We start from the raw sequence: 12,126 nt of genomic DNA on the forward strand, positions 1-12,126 counted from the left end.
TCATGTTGGACTGACACTCTTTTTCTTAAGCAGTCATGTTAGACTGATTTAATTTCTGTAAATAAACCCATTTTCCTCGTTCTCGATGAGAAGCAGTTCTTCCCTTCATCAACGTCCTCAGCGTGTTTAAGTTGGACGACGGCATGGGCCAGCTACCTTCGAATTCATGCCGGACTCCAATCTTGGCAACGGGTCTCGAGCGATGGGATTGAGCCCCCAATCCTGACAGTAGGCGTCCAGTCTGTAGTGTTATGTTTAGTGTGTAGTGATCGCTGCCTAGGTTTTCGAGTGTGTTGAGCCATTCGGCTCGCGTGGTTTGAGTGATGAAGGCGAGGTCGGGAGTGGTGTCGCGTGTTACGCTGTTCCCTTCCCTCGTCGGTATGTTCGGGTCTGTGATGAGTGTGAGGTGACATTGTTCAATTAGTGTTTGTAGCTGGAGACCCTTCCAATCCTGCCTCTGGTACCCCCATAGCGTGTTCTGAGCGTTGAAGTCGCCTATGATTACCAGGGGACTGTCTTTAGCGAGGCGGAGGGTGTCCCCAAAGAGTTTTCCGATGTTTGCCCGCCTTTGGCTGGGGGGGCAATAAATGTTGAGGATGAAGGCGCTCTGTTTCTGATTGCCTTTGTATATTATTTCGAGAAGTACATGTAGTATGTCCACGTCGTCTATGGGTTTGTGATGTATGGTTGTGATGTTTCTGTCTACTAGTGTGGCTACCTTCCACTTGTCGTCTTGACTTGTGTGGTATTCTTCGTAGCCATGTAGTATTCTTCGTAGCCCGGTCGGGTACCGGGCTCTTGTAGGGCTATGACCCCCGGTGGCTTTGAGGAATGGGCGATCAATTGTGTCAGCAGCCCTTTCTTGCTCCGGTACCCACGGCAGTTCCATTGCCAAATTTCTAAGTTTTCTTTGACTTGCCTGTATCGTCTAGGCATTGTTGGACGTTGTGGTCGGTGATGTTACGATTTGGTTCGGGGCTGCTACAGGTGTGGCCTTGTAAAGGTTCTGTCGTAGCGTCTTTCGTAGTTTTATGGAGTGAAGCTGGTTCCTAAAATTGCTATCTACAGTGGATTCCATGTGTTTTATTGCTGCATCTGTGCGTTGTATTGCAGTCTGTGTTATTTGTTCCAACTGGGCGCGTGTAGCGTCCATGAAGGCTTGCATCTGGGTGCGGATGGCATCGACATGGGTTTGTAGGTCAATGATGTCCTTGTGCGGAGCCATCTCTTGTGGTATTTGTGTGAGCTGTATCACTTGTTGTTTGAGTTGTCTGTTTTCTTGTGTGATTGTTTGTATCTGTGCGCGCATGGTGGCGAGTTCCTGTTCCAATTTAACAGATGGTGGCGTCTGTGGTTTCTTATACGAGGGGGAGGCTACTGCTGCCCAGCTTACCTCGTGTTCTTTGGTGGTAGTCCTCTTGAGTGAGGCTTCCTTGGTCTTTCGGTGGTGTTGCTGGGGCCCCTTGTCTTTGAGTGCCGCGGTGGCTGGTGCTGCCTGCTGTCCTTGTTTGGGCGTCGACCGAGATCGCCGTCTGGGCGACCGAAAGTGAGACCGGGGGCGAGAGCAGGAGCGGGACCTGGACCTTGGGTTGGAACCGGACCGGGATCCGTAGATGCTCGGAGACTCCGAGTAGTCGGAGTCTTCCCGCTCGGAGCTGAACCATCGCGGGCGAAGGTCAGCCGCCTTGGTCGACTGAGTGACCGGGCGAGGCTGTCGTTGGGTTTTGGGTGTAGTGGTGGAGGTAGACTTCCATCTGGGTGGAATGCGCTTGAGCTTGTTGTTGCACTCTGTTGCGGCCGTGACATGGGCCCCTCCGCACAGGGCGCACTTCGGAACACAAGTGTGTCCGGCGTCTGGGTTAATGTGGTTGCAAACGTTGCACGCACGAACCGTTGGGTTGGGGCAGACGTCTGGTCGGTGTCCGGTGATTCTACAGATGGAGCAGAACTGCCTTGTCGGCTGGTAGTCTCGGCAAGGCATCTCCCCTCCGTAGTAATACACAAATCTAGGCACCTGGGGTCCCTCGAAGTGGAGTAGGGCTGTCTGGGATTGTCCCAGCATACGGGCCCGCACGATGCGGACTCCATGTGTGCGGACCCGAAGATTCGCCATAAGCTCTTCTTCGCCGGTGCCTGCGTCGATGCCGTGTACGACACCTTTAAGCAGGCCCTCGGGTGTTGATAGATACACCTTCACAGGGTGTGATCGTCCGTGAAAGGTGAGGCTTATAATTTTCATGAGGGTGGCCGCCATGGCCTCGTGAGGGGTGGTCACGATGATGATGTTCGAGCCATGTCGCAGGCGGACGATGAAATCATCCCCCTTGCAGGTCGGCGCACCTCCGGTGGCTTGGACGATCGCCTTGGCCACCTGGTGGGTCTGTAGTTTTCGAACTATGAGGCCCGGGGTCGGGCGGATAATGATTTTCATGTCAGTGTGCGGGAGTGGAGGCGCGCGTCGGCGAGGCCTGCACCTTGCAGCCGCGTCTTCAGAAATAGGTGTTCCGGCTCCGCGCTCTTCGCAGGTAGCTTGCGACGTGGCTTTCGCGGCGGCGGCTGGCGCCTGGGTTAGAGCTAGCCCTAACGGTGTGGCTTTCGATGGCGGGGTTTGCCCGACTAAGTCTTGCTCACCAGTGGATTGTTGTTTTTGAAGACGGCGTTTCCGATGAAGGGAAACGACCGTTTGCCACTGAGATTCTTGATTGTGGAGCTGCTCCGAGAAGACGGGAGACGGCCCAGGCAAGGCCTCGTCAGGCAGGGGTCTCGGGTGACTCTCGGATACGACTTCCATGGTTTCGGTGTCGGTGGGTGGGTGGGCAATGGTGCCTGGGTTTCCCGCGATCGTAGCGTTCCGGGCTGGGTCGCCCCCACAGCTCACCGTAGAAACGGTGGCTGCTTGCGGGTCTCCGAGCTCCCGCGCGCCAGCGTTCGGTGTTAGGGCTAACCCTACCGTCGGCGTGGCCGAACGAATAGGGCTCTCGTTGCTCTTAAAACTGCGGCTCACCGATGTTCGGTTCCGTAGAATCCCCTTGATGTTTAGAAATATATTCCGCTGATCCCAGTGGTACCAGCAGACTTTGGACAGTTGGAAAATTTAAAATCACGGAGCCGATGCAAAGCACGTCTGCATGCTTCGAGCTTCCTCTTCTTCTGGGTGACGGAACAAACGCGAGTTAATGACATCTTAGTTCAAAAATCAAGAAAAGGGAATGGGCATGGGCAGGACATGTATTGAGGGTGAATATAACCGATGGTCATTCAGGTTTACGGACTGGATTCCAAAGGAAGGGAAGCGTAGCAGGGGGCGGCAGAAAGCTAGGTGGGCCGATGAGATTAAGCTTGCAGGGACAACATGGCCACAATTAGTACATGACCGGGATAGTTGCAGAAGTATGGGAGAGGCCTTTGCCCTGCAGTGGGCATAACCAGGCTGATGATGATGCAGGGTTTGACGACGGACACTGCTTGCCGTGATCTTATTTTCCACCTTTCTAACCCATATCGCGAGTATATAGTTCCGAGGATCTGCCAGCGTCACGGCGAACCCTCACTCGAAGAAGCAATGAGGCAAAAATGAAAAGTTAGACGCATCCGGCGTTTTCTCCCGCCGCAGCTCGTTCCAAGAGCACACAGACTAGCTTACTACGAACTGAATCACTTTTCTCTTCCCTCGATGAGTCTAAACAAAGAACGCTGAACTAACGAAAGAACAGCGAGGCGCGTGACCGTTGCAATAGATCGTGACAACTGAATGCATTTCGAGTTAATTGCGCGGGCACCGACCGATGAGAAAACTGGCCTTCACCGCCCAGGAGATGATGATGATGAAGTGCTATTCCATCTGTCAGCCCCTTTCTTGATTTTGGATTTACCTGAGAAGAAGGGAGCTATCGCGAAATTCTGTCTTTGCCGACTGGCGTTTCCGCACTAGATGGATACGATTTCTGTTATGTCAATGTTGCAATCGCCCGTTATTAGTGGAGATAAGAATTTCAGTCGCGAACAACGACTTTTTTTTGTGCCAGAGAAGAAAGATTAGAAATTCAGCTAGCTGATTATTTTTGAAAACGTTATGCAATTTAGAGAGTAGTTCTTTGTGAGTGATTTTGTCAGATGCTTTTGAAAACTTTTGAAAGCTCTGTAACTGAAGTTCTCGTAAATGTGTTTTAAATAAAACGCATGACTCTTCTTTGTACCTGCTCTAGTTTGGCGATGTTAGTTTTTGTAAATGGGTCCCATTTCAATGCAGCATAATCTAAAATGGGCAGCACAACGTACTTGTAAGCCAAGTGGTGAACAGAAAGGGATTAAAGCTTAAGTGCTCGCCTGAGGAAAAAGAGTTCAGGTTCACATTTGCAGTGACAGATTTATTTTGAGTATTCCAGTTGGGGTCCTTCGAAATCCAAAGCCCTAAATATTTACAGTTACTAACTTCAGAGAGGAAAGTGTTATTAATACTGTAATCCAAGTCTAAATGTTTCATTTTACGTGTTATGCTTGTGAAAACGGTTTTTTCAACGTTTACCACCATCTGCGATTTTCGACACCAAGAAGGAATTTTCTGAAGTGCACTGGTCAGCAATAATTGATCCGATTTGGTATTAATTTCGGAGTACAAAACATAATCGTCGGCAAAAAGTTTATGATGAACTGCAATATCTCGTACAATACCCTTGATATATGGGAGGAACAAAAGTGGCCCTAACAACGAGGCGTGGGGTGCTCCATAATGCACCGCTACTGATGCAATAAGCTGTTAGGAATGGAAACAAACTGTTTTCTGTAGGTTAACCACGCAGCGGTCCATTCAGCTAGCTGATTATTTTTGAAAACGTTATGCAATTAATGAGTAGTTCTTTGTGAGTGATTTTGTCAGATGCTTTTGAAAACTCCATGAACATAGCGTCAATTTGTGTGGCATTGTTAATCGAAATTTCAGGATGGTGGATTGTTTCAGTGAGCTGAGTACACGTCGAGAATCCTTTTGTGAATCCTCGTTGATATTTGGTTAATATTTATGATTATCAAGAAAATATAGTATTTGATTAAGTATAATGTGTTCGAGTAATTTGCAAGTTGTGGACGTTAATGAAATCGGGTGATAGTTGGTAATGTTGTTTCTGCTTCCACTTTTATGTAACGGTTTGATTCTGGCTGTCAGCCAGTCATTCGGTAGTTCACCGTTGCGTAATGATTTATTAAATAAAGCGTGGAAATACATAGGCACCCACTCGGCATATTCTTGAAGAAACGAATTTGGGTTGTTGTCTGGCCCCGGTAACTTCTTTATATTCAGTTTTAACAGCATGTTGAAGATACCTTGTTCTGAGATTATGAGGTCTGGCATACGTGGCAAGGAGACATAAAAAACAGGAGGGCACTATCATCTTTAGGGAAAACAGATTTGAAGTGTCGGTAAATGAGCTGGATATTAATTCAAAATCGGCTACCTATTCCCCGTTAATGTTGAAAGTGATGCTATAATAAAACGATTCGCCCTATGTTGTTAATGGCCCCTTAATTTCTAATTTCAGAGGACAAATCTGAAATGATATTTTCACAACACGAGGTGGTGGTGCAAGATTTTTATCTTCTTAAGTCTGTTTAGACACCTCTGTAATTTCTGTTTCACAATGGAAAACCACGGATTCTTACTTTTGGTTTCTTAACAATGTTTCGCACAAAACGCATACGGCTGTTCAACGCTTAAATGAGTTCGAACGGCTAGAAACAGAAGCTGCACTCAGGCGCACGTACTCTCCCTGAACGATATTAAAATCGCGGAAACGGACGAGTGCTCGGAGTGCTTCGCGGCCAGCAAACACGAGCGCTGAATTCGAAGTGCATTGAGTTGCTCGACTTTATGACGCCGCGGGGGAGCACGAAAATTTCTGCTGAAAACAAAGAGGATAAAACTTAAAACACACTAAGGCTCTGAGGGTGGGTAATGTGAGATAGGACTCAGTGTCCAAATTAACAGCGTGGTACACACACAGTTGCACATACCCGTCGACCGAAAGTCACATCCAACAGGCTCATGGAAGTGTGGCAGATGCCTAGTTTCACGCGCCCAGTAATCCAAGTTGGTATGAACGAGGTTCATTGAACGGCGGCACCTAAGTTGTAGCACACGCTCAGTAACATAAGTATGCAACATAATAACACACGCTCAGTAACATAAGGATGACATATGCAATGTCAGACTCCCGTGATCCAAGTCGGCCCGACGATCGCCTTCGAATCCGGTTCCCTGATATCACACAGCAGCGGGATGCTGTGAACCACTAGACCACGCACTATCGAGTGATCCAAGTTGATGGGAAAACGGTAGATACACGTACAGACAGAAAAACAGGCCGTCATATGTACAAACAGCATGCGGAAGTTGATTGAAATGCCCTAATGATGCTAATCACTATAATATGATAATCGTATTGAACCAGGAGCACGTTGTGTCCAGCCCTCCCGCGTCTACAATCACTGTACAGGCGCAAGTGTACAGGTTGTCCTGCAAAGCTCACAGATAATTGCTACCACTGCATTCGTGTTGTCGCTGTCAATGATGCCACCGACACGCACATATACCTACACGGACCATGATGTGATAACCAGCTTCGTGACAAGATGCGATGAACGCTTCTTCCTTCGAATATGGGAGGTGGCGGGTTCAAACACCTTGCGGTGTACATTGTGAACCCACTACCGGTGAAACCGTGATTACGTGCAGCTGTAGTTGGCGTCTCAGCGCAGAGCGCGTTATTAGCCGCACGGCTAACTAGCCTTGGAGGTAGTTGAAATAGTGGAGGCTGTTGGACACGGTGTCACTTTGATTCCGGCTGCGGAGTCGAGTCTCGGCAGAACAACGTGCGTGGCATCAATACGGGCAGGAGAGACTTGGGGTGGGAAAAGGTGTTAAGGGTTTGGTGCCGCGCAAACGACAAACGTCTCTGTTGAGAAAAAAAAACACGCAACAACAAAATAATTTGGCTCGCTGGTTCTCCCAAGCCCCGCCAGCGACACACAGGCCAAGTTTGTACGCTAACGTATCAAATGCAGCCTGTTGTGGTGGTTCAGCAAATAAAGAACTGCACCCGTTTGTTTTGATGCCCCGTTGGCATTGTTAGGGTGCTTCATGTACTTTACAGGTGGTATACAATGCATGCGTATACGCCTGCTACTTTGTTTGCTTTGTGCCCTTCGGAGGCCACGCGCCGATTTCGTGGCGTCAGCTGTTGTGTTAGACCCCAACAACTGTTGTAGGGAAACGCGATAGAGTAGTCCCGCTGCGCTACGCGCCTCGTGCATAACTCGTTCCGAGGATGGCATTGCGTTTATATCGAATTACTTTAGCGACATTCTGCGACCGTCATCGCAGGATGTGTTCTGCCGCATTTTTTAATGCGAGATCATCACGTGGCTCACAAGGCCGATAATCCGGCGTTGGCGTGACTACGCCATGCTCCAAAAAGACTACGAACGCTTGACCTTTTGGTAGAACTCAAACCTACGACGTTTGGCGTTAATTAAAGCGCAGTCGATTAAGGTCGAGTTAATTAAAGCACTACCACCCACGACCTTCGGTGTTCAATAAGGCGAAGTTAATTAAGGCACAATTGATTAAGTGTGATTAAGTGTGATTGATCACACCACTCGGTGGGAGTCGAAGTGGAGTGCAAGAACCTCAGGAGGTCAACATTATTCCGGAACGGTCCACTGTGTCTCGGAACCCACTATCGAGTTTGGGAGCAATAAACTCCCCATTTACCTCTTTTCCCCAAGCTGCAAAAAAAGAAAAAAAAAGACGTGCTCCTGTGGAGGCGCTTGGTTTCGCTCCCTATACTTCTCGGACGCTAAGCGAGCGCTCTACATCCTGATGTACACCCCTGTTTTTTTTTTCATGATTTCTATTTCAGGCACTCATGAGTCCTGCGGGAAACAAAGAGATAAACGAGTTAAGAAGTCTATACTAGATGGACGGCGAGAAAGACAAATACGCAGATCACCGTAGAGTTCCTCCGTATCCAGCTTTTCTGGATTTGGGGGAACCCCGTGGCTCCGGCAGGAAGCTAGCTTATTTTCATTGGAACGAGCGAGTTTTTCGCGAATAACAAAAGCGGCAGGCCGATTATTGAAAAAGGTAGGTGACAGCCATGTTCTGGAACACTAACCACACGAGCCAAATGCAGTGATCATTCTCTGGCAAACAAGAATTTTGTTCCCAGAGTGGCTGAAGATTCAGCAATGGAAGCCGCTGGAAACGACGAAAATTTGTACTCGATTTTCGAGACAAGAACGGTAGCTGTGATAAAACTACGGCGTCTATAGTAAAAGACGTTGCAGCGTACGTAGTCGGGAGACTCAGGTTTCGATTGATGCTTATCTCGACTCTCTACATATGGCGTAACACTGTTCCCAAAAGCTATTTTTGACACACAGTCGTGCGAGTTCACGTGGTACATATAAAAACCCGAGCGTATCCCCCTGCGTAAACGTCGGAAGCCGTGGCCGAGAGGGTTAACCGCTAGCACGTATCGTTCCGCGTCATGCTGGTAGCGGTTCGATGCCGTGTTACCATTTCTTTTTTTAACGCCGCGTAGGACTGAGTTCGGCAGTCTTCCACCAGATGGCCGAAACACAAAACTCACGATTTGGTTTCAGTTTTGGTTTCTTTAGGAGGACTCTTGAAATTATATCTTTTCTATTTTTACTTCCTAAAACATAGGAATGGGTTGCTTATTTGTTAAGTCGTTGCTTTTATTATCAGATTGTATTCCTTGGACAGCGTAACAACAGCATGTGCATATCCTTGTGTTGCGGTAAAAAATACTATCGTGCTTTGTAGCATGGACATACTCAGGAATTCTGCACATTGCACCTGCACCATCCTGTGGAACTTCACAGCAATGCACACGCGTAACTGAATGGGCAAAATTTTAAACAATTTTACTTCTATATATTAGCCCAGTATCGACAAGTTTCTACTGTCAGCGCCAAAGGGTAGCCTTATGTAACAACATATGTAATTATGGCACTTAGTCGGAACATTGGTGGTGCGTTAAAGGAATGTTTTGGTTGGGGACGGGCGATTATGTCACACGACAGGAGCAAATGGTCTTGCACTCTCTCAGCAGGGGACACATAAACTGGAGATGCGCGAAATTTAAACCATAAAGCGATTTATTACAGCTGCAGTTTTGAACGGTAATTGCAGAGAGAGTGTCATACAGTCTGTTTGCACGCGCATGTTTTTGTGAGGCAACAGGGAAGGAGAGGGAGTGTATAAGTCCGTGCACACCTTGAGCGTGGGTGCGTGTACTTGTATTTCCGTGTGCGTGCGTGTGTGTTTCTCGGTATTCGAATATGCGTGCGCACAAGTGCGTGTATGTGTGTGCGAGCATACACGTGTTTATGTGCCTGCAGTTCCGTGTGCGTGCGTGGGTACAATTTTGGGCGTGTGTGCATGCGTGCGCGTGTGTGAATGTGAATGCGGGCGAGCATGCGTCGTGTCTCTGTGTGTGTGTGTGTTTGCGTGAGTGTGTGCGTGCGTGCGTGCGCCTGACCGCGCGCGTGTGTGTAAGCCAGCTAGCGAGCATTTCCCCGCTTACGCCTGCTCTTGCGGATGAATGGGATGTAGGGTTTACTTAAACCCATATTTAAATCTACGAGATAAGAACGAATGACATTGCATTTATAGCATTATCTCTTTCTAAATGCGAAATGAATGCGAAAAGGAGAAAACGCAGTTGCCTTCTACTCTGTGAAGAACTAGGACCAGTGAAGCGGTGTGTGTGCCCCTTAATGGTGAATATGCACCTCCGCCTCGGGTGGGCCTGTCTCCAGGGTTTTGTTCTACACGCGGACACGACAGTGGGGAAAGTAGCCCTTAAGAGGAAGCTTTAGACTTGGGCTCACGTCCCTTTTCGGAAGAAAAAATTTTAGGCGCGTGGAGAAGAGTTGACCGTGCCCAACGTACCATAAGATTACTCTTGAACTTTCCACAAGACACTGGTTTAAATGATCGCCTCTAGAACCTATGAGAAGTGCAGGCAGTGCTAAGTGTGTTAACGCGGTAACGTTTCGTGTAGACAAGATTACTCTGGCGTGTATTGTGCTTACAGCGCGCATCCGCGTATTGGACAACGTGTATATAGTAACCCATTGTACTGTAACATAATCACCTGTTACCTACCTTTCCTTGTATCTCCCACTTCCCTCTACCCTTGTGAGGAGTAGTAGGCTAGAGACACGCTCTCCAGGCCGACCTCTCCGCCTTTCTGTTGATTAAAGTCTCCTCCTCCTCCTTCCTCCTCCCGGTTGAGCACATTCCGAATAAAGCTATGCGTATTGCAACCTCACCTTTAGCGGTTATATGCCTAATGCATCCTCTTAAATTTTATACGCATGGCGTGTTGTCTTTTAGCTTAACGGATATTTTCGCGGTATTTTGGCGTTTAGGTACCTGCATTAGAAATTTCCATTTCCCTTTCAACGTCCTCGTGATCTTCCTCGCGTTTTGTCGACACGCTTTGCTACAATGAACTACCTGTTACCTGAGTCCATATAACTAATTAAGGCAAGTTCACTGCAAATTTTTTCTTCTGTTTTGTTATAGAAATAATTGTGTGCAGGTATAACGGAAGGTTCCACCGAATATCTTAAAACGAATTTGCGCTTATACTTGTTGAATAGACAGGCCCCTTATTTAAAATGTTGTTCGTTTCTCATGCAGTATCTTTTCTTTCCTTGTTTGTTTCCATTGCAAACAGTTGCAGAGGAGGCCAAGATAAATGCTGCTACTGAGGCAGCTTGAAGCGCCCTTAGTCTCCGCATTACGTAGTACCGGTGAGTCGCCCAATTATCGCAGATTAGAAACCACTTTTTCATAAAGAAGAAAATTGAAGAAAAAATACTTTACAGTGCAAGGGAATTTTCAACGGAACAACAGATAAATCCAACAATGACAAGCGAAAATGGTGGAAACATTACACACCTATACATTGCAAACACTTAGCATTACATACATACAGGTGAGAAAAAAGAAGAAAAACCAAAAAAGCAGACAAACTATCCAAGTGCTTGGTTCATATCTAGATATTAGGAGGGAGATCGCATAAGGGAAAAGAGATGAGACCGTGTTATGTTAAAGGCATCAATGCCGAAGTCATGAAATGCGCGGAGCAGTCTGGGTCGTTATTTTTTTATTTACAAGCCATAACTGGTTCTTGAATGCGGTATAGAACCGAATGTTCCCGATGGCGGGTAGTATAGCTAAGTACGCTGTTCCTGCATATCGACGATTTCATTAAATACGCTGTTTTCAGAGTTTAGGTTCGAGTGCCATAACACGCCGCGGTGGCATAACGGCTTTGGTGTTGCGCTGTTAAACACGAGGCCGCGTGGTCCACATTTCGGTGGGGGCGAAATGCAAAGACGCCGGTTTCCCGTGCATTGCGCGGACGCTAAAGAACCTCAGGTGGTCAAAATTAATCCGGAGTGACCAACTATGGCGTGCCTCATCATTAAGTCATGGTTCCGGCACGTAATCCTTGAGGATTTCATTATTTGAGTGTTATATAGGAAGTAGGGAGAGGTTATATAGGGAGTACATTGACACGTGTACTTGTTTATCGGGTGACCACGTTTGACCACCTAACAAATGTTATCGCAGTGCGGAGGACGCGCCTGCATGTATAGGAAGTTTCTGTAATGTTATCGATAGTTCAATCCGCGGTATGTTCCTACCGAACCTTGCGTTAGCTGATTTCATCGCGTGATGCGAATGGTGCAGAACTTTGTCGAAGACACGCGGGTCCCAGCGACTAGTGCGGAACATTCGACGACTGATGAATAAAATCCCACGTGCTTGACCCGCTGATCAGTTTTTGATGATCGCCGACTGTGTTCGCCGCTGTCGCCGTCCTTTAAGCGTAGCCTGTTTTTGTGGGCGCAGGTTCGCCCAATAAAAGTTATTTTCGTCTTCCACGGTATTGCTATTGTCTTCTTTATACGTCACTACCACGTGTCATCTGGTGGAGGTGTTTTTCGTTCATGTACCGGACGCCTCCTACAAGCCGTGAGCCAAGCCCCGGCCGCAAAGAGAACACCAACGTAGTCCCGGACCATCGA

The sequence above is a fragment of the Dermacentor andersoni genome, chromosome 3 (genome assembly GCF_023375885.2).
Source record: "Dermacentor andersoni chromosome 3, qqDerAnde1_hic_scaffold, whole genome shotgun sequence".
In the NCBI taxonomy this organism is placed as follows: domain Eukaryota; kingdom Metazoa; phylum Arthropoda; class Arachnida; order Ixodida; family Ixodidae; genus Dermacentor; species Dermacentor andersoni.